The sequence below is a fragment of the Mobula birostris genome, chromosome 2 (genome assembly GCF_030028105.1).
Source record: "Mobula birostris isolate sMobBir1 chromosome 2, sMobBir1.hap1, whole genome shotgun sequence".
In the NCBI taxonomy this organism is placed as follows: domain Eukaryota; kingdom Metazoa; phylum Chordata; class Chondrichthyes; order Myliobatiformes; family Myliobatidae; genus Mobula; species Mobula birostris.
This window is the reverse complement of record NC_092371.1, coordinates 156530504-156547726: the sequence shown is the minus strand read 5'-3', so window position 1 is coordinate 156547726 and position 17223 is coordinate 156530504. Positions and strand designations below refer to the sequence as shown.

At 39.8% G+C, this 17223-nt stretch overlaps 1 protein-coding gene across 9 annotated transcripts in view; it reads left to right on the top strand.

Moving 5' to 3' along the window:
- adgrb3 (adhesion G protein-coupled receptor B3) overlaps positions 1 to 17223 on the top strand; it is an 817113-nt gene that overhangs the window by 617673 nt on the left and 182217 nt on the right. The window lies entirely within an intron of this gene.

Below are 17223 nucleotides of genomic sequence, written 5' to 3'. Positions count from 1 at the left end.
CATGTGTTGCTTGGATTTCCAGTATCTGCAGATTTTCTCTTCAAGTAAATTAGTTTAGTAGAATAGGAAGTTTCTCATCTCAGTTATTTTACCAGCTAATTACTTCTCTTGAATTCTGTTAGAACTGTCTGGATTTTGTTTATTAGAGAGATGCAGCATGGATAAGGGCCCTTCAGCCCATCTGGTTTGTGCCAACCTTCAAGCATCCATTCTTTTCCCTAACCCTTTTTACCCTCTTCACACTCTTATCAACTCTCCCAGATCTGTCACTCGTCCACACACAGATTTAAAGGGACTAATGAGCTTACCAACCAGCAGATTTGAGGATGTGAAACCCATGAGGTCACAGGGAGAACACGCAAACGTGACACTAACAGCACCAGAGGCCAGGACTGAACCTGGATTGCTGAAGCTGTGAAGTAGCAGGTCTACCAGCTGCACCACTATACGATCCATTTGTGTTTTTGGTCATGCAGGAATTCTCTAGGTCTTTAATTTGTTCCTCACAGTTAATGGGAATTCTACCTTCTGGAGCTGACTGCTCAGAACATTGAAGTAAATAATATTCGTTTTGATTATTGCCCACGGACTCTTGGATAACTCCTGAGCCTTGCACTCAGTGGCCACTTTATTAGGTACGGGAGTGTAATGTTCATGATCTGTTGCTGCTGTAGTCTGTCCACTTCAAAGTTTGACCCGTTGTTCGTTCAGAGATGCTCTTCTGTACATCACTGTTGTAACGCATGGTTATTTGTGTTACTGTCACTTTCCTGTCAGTGTGAACCAGTTTGGCCTTTCTCCTCAGAACTCTCTCATTAACAAGGCGTTTTCACCCACTGAACTGCTGCTCACTGGATTTTTTTGTTTGGTTTTGTTTTTTGCACCATTCTCTGTTAATTCTAGAGACTGTTGTGCGTGAAAATCCCAGGAGATGAGCAGTTTCTGAGATAATCAAACTATCCTGTCTGGCACCAACAATCATTCCACGGTCAAAGTCACTTAGATCACACTTCTCCCTATTCTGATGTTTGACCTGAACAATAGCCAAACCTCTTGACATACCTGCATGCTTTTATGCAGTAGGTTGCTGTGACATGATTTGCTGATTAGATATCTGCATTAACGAGCAGGTGTGCTATTAAAGAGGCTTCTGTCACATTAGCAGTCCGTTCTGAACTGCCACACTGAACTCTTTTTTGGCTTTGTTGCTTCATTGTTCATAAGGAGTTGGTAAACTTAAAGCTTAGAATTTAATTTTCCAATCTGGTATTATTAGCCCCTAACTCTCTCTCCCCATGGCTCATAAAGAGGTGACGATATACTGGAATCTGTCGTTGGGAGTGATCCTCTTCTCAGCATTACTTCCATCAAGTTCAAGTTTATCATCATGGGCATCAAGAGTACAAGTACAAGTACCATGACAATTAGCTTTTTTATAGCAGCAGCACAGATCATAACAAACATAAATTGCATATGCTTAAATTAATGTAAATTGTTCATATTTATTATTATAAATCATTGTTATACACAGTAACTGCTTATTATTGTGATGCATTGATAGGAAAACATGCCAGAGATTTCAATATTCCATGTCAGATGCTTATAAATATAATGTAGAGCACTACATGATCAGTATGAAATGAGTAGAGGCAGATGCAAGTGGAATTAAGCCCCATTGGAGGAAGGGGATATTACATTTTCCCAAATCTTTCCATGACATGATAGATGATAATCTCAGCCTACTCAGCCAATGGAGGTTATCGCACTAAGGCCTCACCTGAATTTTGGCCATGAGTTTAGGCCACTGAGTGGCCAGAGGCCTTGAAATCCCTGAATTCTAGTTGACCAGTGCAGCTCAGTTTTATTTACCTCAGCATTTTTGCTGGTTTCCAAAAATTTGTTTGTTAGTTTCAGTGTTGCAAATTGGAACTCTAAGATCAGTTGCCACTTGCAGCTTGAGTGTTCTGCTGATTACAGCTACTTATGTGTAACTAGAAGGTGTCAGTGTAAAATTGTGATTACTGAAAGCAAAAGTTTGGATAACTGATGTGACAGTGATCCAGTGTAGCTGCATAGTTGAAGATGTTGTTGTTTTTCATGGATAATGACAATAGCTTACATTTTTATTGTTTGGATAATCATTCCAAGGCATTAGTTATCAAAGAAAATTTGTCTCTGTCACATAAGGAAAAATTAGGGTAGATATTGCAGAGTTTGAGGGCAAGTAGTTAAGAGGGGGACCAACTAAATATGAGGATGGTCAGCCCAAAGTTGCAGGAATACAGTAGATAGTGCATGAAGTTGCAGAGACAGGGATCGATGCATTTATAAGGAAATTAAACTGTTACTGTTAATATTTTAAGAGTGCAGGATATTATTTGGTAAAAACAGTGAGTTGTAGTGATTTAAGAGTTTAGTATGACAGCAATAAGTTGTTGTAGAAGTACAAGTCTTCATCTAGAGGCTTTGCCACATCGAACACCCCTGTAATAAATATTTAAATTGGGGAGGAACCCTCACTTTGTACTTGTTTGTCCTTGTACGAAACATCCCATACACCATCAATTCCAAAATCGGAATTAAAGTACCAGTTTAAAATTGGATTGACTTTGGAATCTTAAAAAGGTGTGGGGATCTGTTGCCGCATCCTGTAAAAGAATGAGGCAATTTTCCTTTGGCTCACTAACATATCAGGCATAACATGCCTTGTGTAAAATGCTGGAAACACACAGCAAGAGAAACAAAGTTAACGTTTTGGATATGAGATCTTCCTGAATCAGGTTTTTAAGAAATGGAGTATTTTTTTGTTATTTTCATTGATATGTCTCATACCAACTTAGTGGCGTGCTGTACTTCCATCATCCTATCCAATCTCACTCCAGTTCTTTTGCATATATATATATATATATATATAATCTATTTTGAGATAAAATTGACAAGTGCTGGGTTGGTGGAGTTGTTTCTGAGTCAGATTGTATGTTCAGTCCTGGCTTGAGCAGCTAATTTGGATAGACAATTAAATGCTGACCTGGTGGAATGCTTCACTGTTGGATGTGCCACTTTTATAGACCCGACGTATCTGAAGAGATGCCACTGTCCGAAGAGGAGAATGATGTTCGTGAAGACCACTGTTACCTCACATCTGTGGAACTCTGCTGTGTGCACATTGCTGTTATGATATATATTCAGTTGGTGACAGTACTTTCGGAATAATTCACTCATAGCTTCCTCTGAGTCACATACAGCCACACTGCAAAATAACAGAATCCACCTGTTCTGACATTTAATGCTCAGCTATGATATTCACGAAGTTAAATGAGATAACCTACAGCTTATATAATGTTCTGTTTCTGGTGCACATGGCTCAGGTTCTGGTTACATCTCCCATGCTCTCAAGCTTACCACCTTGGACCTGAGGGCTGATCCCACTGAAGCCGAGGGGTGGCAGTGTCTTGAGCAACACAACGAGCTGACGTTGGCTTTTCCATTTGACAAAATTATTCAAAGACATTTAAGAAGTGAAAAATAATTTATAAGTAAAACCATCTCTAAATCCATTTGAAGATACTAAAGTAGTAACATATACTGGAAAAACAGTTATAATTATATGCTAAAAGATGGACGCTTGATCTTTCAGTCTACCACCTCATGATCCTTGCACTTTATTTATCTACCTGCACCACACTCTCTCAGTTACTGTAGCATTTTATTCTGCATCCTGTTTTTTTTTCCCTACCCTGACATAATTGGTGTATAGATTGATCTGTCTGGATGGCACACACACAGAAACTTTTCATTGTTGTTCAATACGTGACAATTATAAACCAGTGCCTTTTTATTCTTCCACAGACTGCTAGAATTTCCAATCAAGTGAATGGGTACTTGGGTCCCAATCTAGAACTAAACAGACCATTCAACCCATACAATTCTCCCATACAGTCAGAAAAAAAGGCAGTAGCTCCAGCCAGTAAACTCAGGGCATTTGTTCTTGTACAAGAATCCTGAAATCCAGTAGAGTAAATGGTAAAAAAAAAGATGATTATATGAGAACTGCAGTCAAACCCCAGCAAAATCTGGGCCAAGATATCACCAGGGGTTTTCTGTATGCATGAGTGGAGGAAGTGTATGAATGAACATATAGATTTGTGTAATGTGTCTTTTGCTGTTGAAGCATAATTACCTCAAGATATTTTTATATTGGAAAATTAAAGTATCAAGTTCTGGAAATGTTCGAGTAATCTTTATGCACTGACGTTTGAACTCCCTGCATTTGAGGGAGGCCAAAGCAGTTTACAATATCCTGAGGGCTCTTAGGCATTATTTAATTAGCTGTGTACATTCTACCATCCATCCCAGTGTAGATTAGAGTTAACTAAGATAAATGTCCTCCAAACTTCCTTTATAATTGTAAGTGTTTCTGGCTCCATTTACCAGTACATTTTTTTTTCTGAGGTATTTCTGAGAGTCAGCATTAGGTTCATTTGGTATAATATCCCAGAGCCTACTCTCCAGCAAAAGATAGAATACTGGCTTTGTATGTTTCAACTTTTAACAGTGAGCACTTAAGCCTTGAGTGGATTAGTTCTTGTGTGAGAAGGTGAACTCTCCCCCTTTAGGTTTTCAGAGCTTGCATTTTCCAGTGAAATTCTAGTTAACTGAAATTTAAAACAATTATTTCCAGCTAGTTTCTTTCTTTTGAAAGCTTGCCCCCTTCAACTTCCATGCTAGACACAGGATATAGAAAATGGCAAATCATGTGTCCTTGGAATCAGTGGGCCTCTGCTTATTTGTATAAATTCATTTATACAAAATTAGTTATCAGTGATGGGAAATTCAGAATCAGTAATTATGCGCTAAAAATTTTACATCATACCTTTCACCACAATCACTGTGTGGTAGGAAACTCTAGCTAATTTTCTCCCTCCTGCTCTGAGTGGTGTCCCACCGGTCAGTGCTTGACTACAGCAGATTTTCCAGAGCAAGACTCCTTGCTGAGAGCAACTACAAATTTGTCACCAAGACTTGTGACTGAGCTTCTGGATGTAAGTACACTAGTGTGATAGAGTAGATCAGGTTTCAACCACAAGATTATACTCCAAATACTGTGAAAGTTGGCAAAGCCGTAACCTTTAGCTTAGCCAGCTGCCATCGGCTAAGAATGTCACTTGACATTGTAAAACTGCATAAAATAAAGCTAAAGAAATTATTATAAATGGAAGTAGATTAAGCATTTATAAACTCTTAATGTCATTTTTAAAAATTTGGGTAATCCCAGTTTTAATAAAAAATTAAATTGGCTAAAACTTGCCTCTCTCCCTCACAGCTATTGAAATGAAAGTAGGTGATTTTCATGCACTAACTTTTTCTACCTGTTTTGCACAGAAAATAAAACAATGTGTTAATCCCTTTCAGATTTTTGTGTGTTTGTGTATTCCCATAACTCAGCCAATCCTAAATAAGGTCTGTGACAAATTCAAAATTTGCATTGTGCAGCAATAAGTTGGTAATATCTTCAAAAGCAAATATTTCTCTTCAATCAGTATAAGATTGAGAGAAACACACAAAATGCTGGAGGAACTCAGTAGGTCAGACAGCATCAATGGAAATGAATAAACATCCAACATTTCGGGCCAAGACCCTTCATCAGGACTGGAAAGGAATACAAAAGATGCCAGAATAAGAAAGAGATGGGGAAGAAGTATAAACTAGAAGGTGATAAGTGAGCCAGGTGGCGGGGGGACGGGACGGAATATAAAGTAAGAAGCTGGGAGGTGATAGGCTGGAGAAGGAGGAATCTGATAGGAGAAGAGAGAGGACCATGGGAGAAAGAGAAGGAGGAGGGGCACCAGGGGAGATGATAGGCAGGTGAGGAGAAAAGGTAAAGGGGGAGGCAGAGTGGGTAATTGAAGAACAGGGCAGGGGGAGGGGGAAAATACCAGAAGCTGGAGAAATCAATATTCTTGCCATCAGCTTGGAGGCTATCGAGACAAAATAAGTATGAGGTGGTGTTCCTCCAACCTGAGAGTGGCTTCATTGTGGCAGAAGAGGAGACCATGGACCAACATGTTGGAATTGAATTAGTTGGCCACTGGAAAATCCTGCTTTATGCGGATAGAGCAAAGGTGCTCAACAAAGCAGACCCTAACCAATGTAGAGGAGGCCGGTTCGGGACACCAGATACAGTAAACAACCCCAACAGATTCACTGGTGAAGTGTTGCCTCACCTGGAAGGACTTTTTACGGCCTTGAATGGAGATGAGGCAAGAGGTGAATGGGCAGGTGTAGTACTTCTGCCACTTACAGGGGTAAGTGCTAGGAAGGAGATTAGTGGGGAGGGATGAATGGGCAAGGGAATCACGGTGGGTACAATATTACTGCGGAAAATGGAGAGTCGGGGGGGGGTGAGGTAAAGATGTGTTTGGTGGTTAGGGCCCTGTTGAAGAAGTGTAAGTTGTGGAGAATGATGCAATGGATGCAGACGCTCATGCCGGTGAGTAAGGACAAGAGGAACTGTATCTCTGTTAAGGCAGCTGGAAGATGGGGTGCCCAGGAAATGGAGGAGATGTGGGTGAGGGCAGCATCAAAGGTGGATGAAGGTAAACCCTGTTCTTTGAAGAAGGAGGATATCTCTGATGTCCTGGAAAGGAAAGCTTCATTCTGGGAACTGATGCAGCAGAGACAAAGAAACTGAGAGAAGGGAATGGCATTTTTAAAGGAGGCAGGGTGGGAAAGGGATAGTCAAGATAGCCATAGAAGTCGGTAGGTTTATAAAAGATACCAGCAGCCAGTCAGTTTGTCTCCAGAGATGGAAACAAAGAGATGGGGGGTGGGGGGGGGGTCAAAAATGGACCAGGTGATTTTAAGGGCAGGGTGAAAGTTAGAAGTAAAGTTGATGAAATTGTCGAGCTCAGCTTGTGTGCACGAAGTAGCACCAATGCAGTCGTCAATGTAGCGCAGAAAGGTTTGGGGACATTACCAGGGAACGCTTAGAACATGGATTGTTCTTTGGAGCCAATGAAAAGACAGGCAGAGCTGGGGCCCATGAGGGCACCCATTGCTACACTTTGAACTTGGAGAAAGTGGGAGGTACTGAAAGAGAAATTGTTGAAGATAAGGACTAGTTCCACTATACAGAGGAGGGTGATGATGAAGGAGAACTGAGAAGGGGTTGGGTCTGTTGTCAAGAAAGAAGCCGAGAGCTCTCAGGCCTTCTCTATGGTGTATAGAAGTGTATACGGACTAGGCGTCCATGGTGAGAACGGGATGATCAGGGCCAGGGAATTGAAAGTTGTTGAGATCAAGAGCATATGAAGCATCACAGTTGTAGGTGGGAAGAGACTGAACTAAGGGGGATAAAATGGAGTCGAGGTGTACAGATATGTTCAGTAGGGCAGGAGCAGGCAAAAACAATAGGCCTACCCAGACAGTCAGGTTTGTGGATCTTCGATAGGAGGTGAAACAAGCAGTGCAGGGTAAGGGAACCTTGTCGTATATGGGAGATCTCCAGAGTAATGAGGCTGAGAGTGACGCAATCCTGGAGGCACAGTCTTTCAAGTGAGGGTTTAAACGGGGAACAATATACTCTCTCAGATTGTTTCAAAAGATTCTGTGATAATCCAATTTCAGCATTGTACAATTGTTGGATGCTGGAGCCCTGCCCTGACCTTTATGAGAAGTCTGTTACTGATATCTAGTTGTCAAAGTTTCTAACAATCACTGAGTCAAGATGTTCAGGACTGAAATCAGAAAATGCTGAAAACATTCAGCATGTGGACAGCATATTTGGAACGAAGCAGCACTAACAATTCAAACCAAGGTTATTGACCTGAAGAATTAACTCTGTTTCCATTTCCAGAGATGCTGTCTGACCTGTTGAATGCTTTCAGCATTTCATGTTTTTATTTCAGATTTCCAACATCCACAGGTTATTGAATTTCTGGAACTTTTGGAACTTCCACTTTCCTTTTATGGTTGTTTCAAACTTCTTGATGCTAATTAAGAAATTGCTAGCTGTTCCATACAAATTAGCTGGCATTTCACAGGAAAGTCCCAGCCAATATTATAAATGACCAGATAATGCTGTGTCGATTGAAGGATTAATAGTGGTCATGATATTGGTTCTAACCCTTACAGGTCAAAATCTGCCATCGAAATTTTCTAAACAATCTGTAAGGGCAGACTGTTCCCTGGATCTTTTTTTAATTATTTTATGAATAGATTTAATTCAAAATTTGTTTTAGAAAGTGAGGAAATGATTGAAAAGGTTGTCAGTAGCAATGCTTGTTATTAACTCTATCGACCATTTTATTGGAACGTAAACACTTACAATTCATATATTTTAATTGTACCATCCATTGGAAAATGTAGTAAGCAGAGAATCTGAAATTATCACAGAATTTGTAAACTGAACGCCACTCATCACAATATCTATGGAAAGGCATTACTAGCATGCAAAGCCTTGTCCATATGCAATGAGGACAGAGCAACCAACCAAATTGCATCTCTGGCAATTTTTGTTTTGTATTTCCATTGCTTTCAATGGAGGCAAATATCTGAAGCAACGTAAAGCAGACCAACTTGCTATCACTTGCTTTACAGTACCGCACAAAGTGAAAATCTCTTCCAGTGACAAGTGGTGCTGGATCTCAGGGGCTTTGCTGATAATGAGATTGCTTCAGCTGTCTTCCTGTGTTTAAACTGTATTACCTGAATTTCTTGAAGGGAAGGGACCTTATTTGCTTACACTTCTGAAAATTCTGTATAGAATAATGGACAACAGGGAGTAGATTTCAGTGCCATAACCTAATTAAGAGGTTCAAGTGGTATCATAAACCGTGAATATCAAGCTTGAGTCTTTTATGAATACTGCAGTTAGATAGTAGTAATAACATCTTTCTCCTTTGTCCATTATTTTATGCTATATACCTAACATCTTTTTGTTGGAAATTTCATCATTAAGATTTGCTACATTTAGTTGAGCTATGGAAATGTTTTCTTCTACTCCAAGTTCACAAAATGACATAGTATTTGGCAGAAAAATACAATAGAATTGACCAGAGTGAATAAACCTGTTATGATGCCTGAGACACATCCAAAACCATCTTGTTTTTCTCTACCTGTCTGAAATTCTGGCAAGCGTGTCTACATGGTATTCCTACAGTGACCAGCTACTGCCAGCCAGCTTGGTGAGACTGCACTCAAAATTTGTTCTAGTGCATCAAGTCCTGGACATACGATTCTGTGCAATGGCTTCTCCTTCTGCACTATTATTTATGCTAGCCATAGAAATCTTTACTGAGCCCCTGCTATTTCTCACTTGCATGCTGCTCTTTAATGTCACCTGACAACATAACTAGTTCCAAATGTGTGTTATTCAACCTCACTATCATATGATTTAACTTCTGTGTTACTTCCAAGTGATTAGACCACCTCTCCGACTTCCAGCACTGCATGAACAGAGAATTATTCCATCTGTAAATTGGAAATAATGAAGCATTGCCTTTGGTCCCTGCCATGAACTCTGTCCCTTAGCCCTGAGCTCTATCACTGTTGTTCATATCTCTCTGGAACTGAGCCATGCCTGGAATTGGTACCCAGAGGGGGTACCAGTTCACCCTCTGACAGCATGGTTGCACTATAGTCATGGCTGTCAGCTTCCCTCTGTGAAGAGGCTCTATAATTCCCTTACTATAGCTAATCTGTCAGTGAAATAGTGATGTCCTGCAGACAATTCACAAAACTAATTCTTCTTTTAAATGTGATTCTATTACTAAACATGCGATTGGGTCCTGTAATTTTCATTTTGATTATGTGTTCTTGGGCTAACTCAGCTATCCGGTGCTTTTACTCTCTCTGGGGGAAATCAGCGAGGTTGAGAGCGGAGCGTGCGGCCTAAAGGCAGAGCGCAGACCCATGATCAGGTCCATTACTTTTTTTGCGCGATTTGCTGAGGGCGGATAGAGGTACTTTGGTGTGGACTCAGTGTCGTTGGCACAGGCTGGCTCTGCAGCCAGCAGTTAGTGAACAACACAGCATTAAACTGAACATGCCTAGACTGTTCTGAGAACTTTGCAATTTGATGGTTAACATTTTGTGTGCTATTCACTCACTTTTTTTACTCTTTGCACAATTTGCTCTTTTTCTCACCTGTTGGGTGATGTTTTCTTTGATGGGTTCTATGATGTTTCTTTGTTTCGTGGCTGCCTGTGGGAGAACGAATCTCGGGGTTGTATACTGTATACAGACTTTGATAATAAATATACTTAGAATCTTTGCCTGATCAGTTGATCACTCTCCTGATGGGAAACCCAGGTCACTGGAAATCTTGCTTCTGTGTTCTAACTCCCACCAATTCCTAGTTACTATTACCCATTGTTAGATAACTGTAACTTATTTATTTATGATTTTTTTTCCCTTCTATATTGTATATTGCATTGAACTGCTGTTGCTAAGTTAACAAATTTCACAACACATGCTAGTGATAATAAACCTGATTTTGATAACTTGCTCCTAGTATGCAATTCTGTATTAACATTTGCTTGCTTATATCCAACCCCTTCGTAGTTCTCTGATCTATTCCAGTCCTAAAACTCTTGTGATGGCTATGACTTATGATCCTGCCTCTTTTAATCTTCCCTCCTCCGTGCTGGATGTTTTAAGCTACTGAGGCCTGGAGCTCTGCATTTTCTCACTAAACCTCTCCTGTGAGATGCCACTTGAAACAACCCTACCAATTTTAACTGTCTTTCCTGATAACTTCCCCTGTGGTTTGGTGTTCAATTTTGTTTGATAATGTTCTTGTGAAGTGCCCTGAGGCGAATTGTTACAGAAAAAGGAGGTATTTGTTATTTTTATAGATCTGACTATTAAAAAGTACTGCCCTGGCTTCTGTACTGGCATGTGCATACGTACACAGCTAAAGTGCAATGTCCATGGTTGACTCCGACCAGTGGAAGTGTCATGATTTCTGAACATTTATTTTTGGCTTTTATTCGACTATTGGTATTACTGATGATAAATTCAGATGTTTACTTTTTAAAACTGCAATTGTTGGTATTTATAGTCATATTAATCAAATTCTAGAATTACAGGCCTGAGTTATGAATGCGCAAGCTGTCCCTAGTGGATGGATATAAAGTTCTGAGAGTCAGTTTTGTGGAACAGACTTGTATTCTTTGCTCCCATTTTACTAATGTCAGATTGTGCCCATGCACCAAGTCTTTGGTTCATCGTGGGGATATATCAGCATAAGCAAAGGAGAAAAAGCTGAGTTCTTGCTGAGTTAAAAATCATTCAGCCGTAAGCGATGTAAGAACCAGCAATGAAAGAATCTTATTTTTGCAAGGTCCTGAAAATGCAACAACAGAGAACACAAGCCCAAATGGGAGCCTCAAAATCATCACATTGTGTTAAAAGAACAAAAAAAAAGGCTTTGTTTCCAGTTGCTTGTGATGCCTAATCTGTGTTAAACCGTCCCCATCGTCACCCTCCCCCAGAAAAAATGCAACTGAACGATGTTTGCATTGAATCTAAGTTTTGGCTAAGTACATGATTGAGGACTGTTAGATTGAGAGTTTTATGGATGGACAGACCGTAAAACATGGGAGCAGCTTGCAGCCATTCAGCCCTTTGAGTCTCCTCCACCATTCCATCATGGCAGATTTAATATCTTTCTCAACCCCATTTTCCTGCCTTCTCCCCATAACCTTTGACACTCTTAGAAAGAAGGATAGAAAAGATATAGAGGGTACATTGCACAGACCACTTACTTCTGCCACAATGGCGTTGATCTTTAAAGGCACAAAATAACTTTGGGCCTCAATTATGTGAGTTTCTTGTGCAACTGTCAAAAAAGAAGATGGGATATCAGAACTGTAGAACTTAACATCCATTGTGTGTCAGTTATATCTGTCTGGAGCAGAGCATCGTGCTTCGTGGCCAGCATTGTAGTTAATGTCTAAATTAGTGAAGTATAAACTTAGAAATGTCTCATGGGAATGTGCAGTGGAGTAATACTTGATAAATTCCATTTCCTATCTGGAAATAATTTCTGAACATGTTTCCATAATTTTTTTCAAATTTAACTCCTCAGGTAGTCCCATATCATATAAACTTTCCTTTAGACTGATATTATATTGAAAAGCGAAAACACTGGGGGAAAAACGTTGCTGTTAGAGAGAGACGGGGGGGCGAGAGAGAGAATATGAGAATGATGCTGAGTGAGGGAGTACGGGAAGGGCTGGCTACTTATCGCTCATCTGTCTGGTGGAGATGTACTATAAAGGGAAAGTAATCGTTGAATTCTCAATCCCACCCTCTCTCTGACCTCTTGCACTTGCCCTTTTCCTTATTTCAAAAAAACCCACCATTAGCTGAAGTTACATCATCAGCATTTTCTGACCAGCAAGTTCTAATGAAGGATCATCAGCCTACAAATGTTTTCATGACCCCACACTTGCTGCCTGACTAGTCCACTATTTCTAGCATTCTTTTTTGTTTCAGCCTTCCAGCAGCTGCATTGCTTGTGTCTCGCTGTTCCTGTACTGTTTATTTTTCTTTCTCCTCTGTTCACATTCATATCTGTATTTACATCACCAGTCACACAAGTTATGGTTAACTCGCCTTCAACACCCTCTCTCAGTTGGCACTACTTCCACTGTCTCTTGGTCTTCACCCAATCACAGGCAATTCCCTCTCTTCTCTCTATCCACCACCTGCCTTCTCTACAACTTAAAATTTGTATGTTTTCTCACCTTTCCTGGTTCTGATGAGGGTCTTTAAACCAAAATATTAATTACTCTGTCTGACCTGCTGAGTGTTTCTAGCATTCTCAGTTTTGAGTTCCTATTCCTATGCTGACTGCCAGTCTAAACATTTCAGGAGTAAGATCTGTTTCTTGACTTCAGCTTTGTTCCATAAACTGGAACTATATGCTTTTGCTTTAAACAGCAGACCAGGCTCACGTTGATCTGCATATATGTGGTGATTGACGAAGACTTGTATTTTCCCTCAATTATTTTTATTCCTTGCTCCATTGTGCTCCCTCAATCTGATTTCTTTTTATTTCCTATTCATTTATATTATCAGATATAATAGGAAATAAAAAACGATAAAGAATTATTAATAAATAAGTCTTCTGTGTGTAAAATGTGTGCTCACCCAAGGAGGGATATCTTGAATTGACAAAAAGAATGGTCACATTGTTCCATTTCATCCTTCTAGACATTGAAGAACATACATCATTGATACAGATAGCAACATATACATTGCATGCACAGAAAGACACAATTTAAAAGTGAGTTGTAAATACGACTGGTAAAACTGATGAAAACAATGATGGAATATATCAATCGGGAATCTTGCCATTTGTCACAGCCTATAGAATAAGTCATAGAACAATACAATGTCTGTGCTGACCAGGATACCAAATTAAACCAATCCTATCTGCCCGCACATAATCTATACCCACCAGTCCTGCCTTTTCATGTTTCTGTCTAAATGCTCCTTAAATGTAACTATCATAGCTGCTTCCCCAGCATTGCAGTCCAGACATTTACCACTCTGTAAGGAAAAATATAACATGTCTTACAAATCTCCTTCAAACCTTCCTTTCTTTCAGATTAAATCAGTGCCTTTCAGTATGTGACTTTCCTATCCTGGGAAATAGTCTCTGCCTACCCTATCTATGCCTCTCATAATTTCGATCAGGCCTCTCCTCAGCCACTGACACTCCATGGAAAAGCATCCAAGTTTGTGCAACTTGGTGAATCTAGGCAACATCCTGATAAACCCCCTCTTCACCCCTCTCCAGAGCTCCCACATCCTTCCTGGAATGGGTCGAGCAGAACTAGACACAACACTCTGAAAGTGACCCAGCCAAAATTTCATGCAGCTGCAACATGACTTGCCAACCTCTATGCTGAATAAAGGCAAGTATATCCTAAGCATTCTTTCCTATCCTATCTACTTGCAGGGAGCCATGACTTCATCTATACATATTGTGTATACCCTGGCTTTTACTATAAGCAAAAAAAATTTGGAGAATGAATCGGCTTGCTGTACATCCAATAACTTGCATTAGAAATTCAGATTAATTTATCATATATACATATATCCAACCATACAATAATATGTGTCTGATTTTACAAGGCACTGTTAACAACCAACACAACCTAAGGATGTGCTGGGGGCAAGTGTATTCCAGTGTCAGTGTAGCAGGCCGACAGTGTCCAGCAGAACAACGCAAGCAACAATAACAGCAACAACAAATCAAGCCGCTTTCCCCTTCCCTCCCTTGCTCCCACCCACAAAGAGAAACCCTGGTATCACTCAGTTAATCTGAGAAGGCATCTCTGAAGATCATTAGACAAATACATCCTGCCTTGCTATTTGCTATTATTTAGATTGTTTTAAAGTTATGTCACACCATCAGGTTAAGGAAAAACTTTTTTTTCGCAGTAGAATTTGACATGTGAAACTTGCAGAGAAATTTGCTGTTAGATTTGAGTGTTTTAGATACTAACAGCTAGCTTTGGGAAGTTATATTTGTAACAGATTGCAAAATAGCAATGATCTATTTCAGATCACATCACATAAGTTATTCTGCTGACCTTTTTACTTCCATCTGCTTTTGAATGGCTCCTCACTCAGTACATAATATCTGAGTAGATACAGTGCCTTGTAAAAGTATTCAGCCCCCAGCCCTTTGTTCACATCAACGAGTATTACAACCAGGGTTTTAATCAATTTAACTGAGAATTTTTATTTGTGAAACACATGCTCCTCCCCCGCACCACTGTAGAGCCCCAAAAACAAGAAAAATTGTAAAGCAAGAAAAAACTAAAAATTCAAAAAATGAAATGTCAACGCTTTAAAGATATCCCCCCCCCCCCAACTCTTTGCTGAGTACTAAGTTGAACCTCCTCTCATAACTATTACAGCCAGTAGTCTTTTGGAATTAGTCTCTATTAGTTTTGCACAACGTGATGGATCAAGATTTGTCCATTTCTCCTTGCAAGATTGCTTAAGCTGTGCCAGGTTAGTTGGGAAGCAGTGGTGGACAGCAATCTGGAGGTCATACCATAGATGCTCAATCATGTTAATCTCATGACTCTGACTGGGCCACTCAAGGACATAAATTTTCTTCATTTGAAGCCACTCCATAGTTGCTTTGGTAGTGTGCTTTGGATTATTGTCCTGCTGAAAGATTATGTCTCTCCCCAGTTGAAGCGTTTTGGCAGAGGCTAGCAGGTTTTTGTCCAGGATCTCTCTGTATTTAGCAGCATTCATCTTCCTATCAATCCTGACCGGATTTCCAGTCTCTGCTGTTGAAAAGCATCTCCATAGCACAATGCTACCTCCACCATACTTAACAGTAGAGGTGGTGTTACCTGGCTGATGTGCAGTATTAGATTTACGCCGCACAGAGTGTTCTACTTTAGTTGCATCTGACCACAAGATCTTCTTCCACATGTATACAGTATCTTCTCAGTGACACTTTACAAAGTCTTTATGGGCAAGGATATATTTTTATTTTAACCAGGGCTTCTTTCTTGCCACTCCTCCATAAATACCCCCTTTTGTGCACGGCCTTAGAGACTGTGGAGCCATGAACTTCATCTCCAGTTGGAACCACTGACTTCTACAGCTCACTCACAGTGTCTGTTGGCATCACAATATCCTCTCTTAATAAGTGCCATTCTTCACAGGCGACTAAGGTTAGAAGGGCAGCCTGACCTAGGCAGTGTGGCTGTGGTTTCATATTTTTTTCCACTTTTTCACTCTGGACTACACTAAGATGGTCTGTACCCTTCCCCAGATTTGTGCTTATTTATTATTATTTCCCTGACTTGTCTTGAATGCACTGTTGGAACTTAAAGAGAGATGGGGTATTTATTTTTATGTATTCATTGAAAACAAGTGATCTTTCATTTTTCTGCATCAACAAATTGGGTGAGTTGATAAGGTGATTGCACCTGAGCAAAGTTAGTGTAGTAATTACAAAGGAAATAAATACTTTTTCATCCTCACAATTTTGGTTTTTAATTTTTAGTAAATTGTTGACAGGTTTTGGAATTTTTCTTTTGATTTGACAGGATGCACAGTGTTTTGTAGATTAGCTTAAAAAATCGTGTTTCAAAATACTTTAAAATTATTGACAGTTAAATGTGAAAATAGTTGCAGAGGTTGAATACTTTTTTAAGGAACTGTATGTCCTAATTCTGCTTGTTAATGCTGCAGTAAAGTGTCTTGCAACCTTTACTGTGTTAAAGGCACTGTACATTAGATATAAAGGCATCTGTTAGTCTTGCGAGACCATGGATCTGCGCTTGGAAAGTCTTCACTCTCCAGGGCACAGGCCTGGGCAAGGTTGTATGGAAGACCAGCAGTTACCCATGCTGCAAGTCTCCCCTCTCCACGACACCAATGTTGTCCAAGGGAAGGGCATTAGGGCCCATACAGCTTGGCACCAGTGTTGTCGCAGAGCAATGTGTGATTAAGTGCCTTGCTCAAGGACACAACACGTTCCCTCGGCTGGGGCTCGAACTCATGACCTTCAGGTAGCTAGTCCAATGTCTTAACCACTTGGCTACGTGCTCACACATTATATATAGTGCAAGCATAAGTAAACAGATGTTTCTGAAAATTATCCATCTCGTATTGCATTTCAATGCTAACTGTGGACTGACAGAACAGAGTAATAACGTTCACTGGTTAGTTTTGTTTATAAGCAATGGTATGGTTTTGACTTTCTTGTCTACAAACTGTCACATGAATAGATCACGGTAATGGCCTTTTAACCACAGGATCTAGATCCGGATACTCAACGACATTGGCATGTTATTTTGAAAATTCATCTCAATTGATTGCTGGTGATGTGTATGTAGAATTAGAACGAAGCTAAATATTTCAGCTTACAGCGATGTTTTATCTTATCAAGGCATTAAAATTGAATTTCCATTTCCAAACAGAATTAAACAAAAAGAAAAATAAGTTACTGGCTTAAAAATCTGCTGGAATTAAATTTGAAGCATGGTAGAGAAATTTGATTTATTCTCTATGAAGAAGATGCAGGATGACTTCGGGATATAAATCATCTTGTGAGCTACAACTTTAGCTTGCTCAATACCCTTTTCTTTATTTTCTTTATCTTTTTCACTGCATAGCCAATATTTCCCAATTATATTGGTTATAAAACACAGCAAAGTGAGTAACATACTAGAA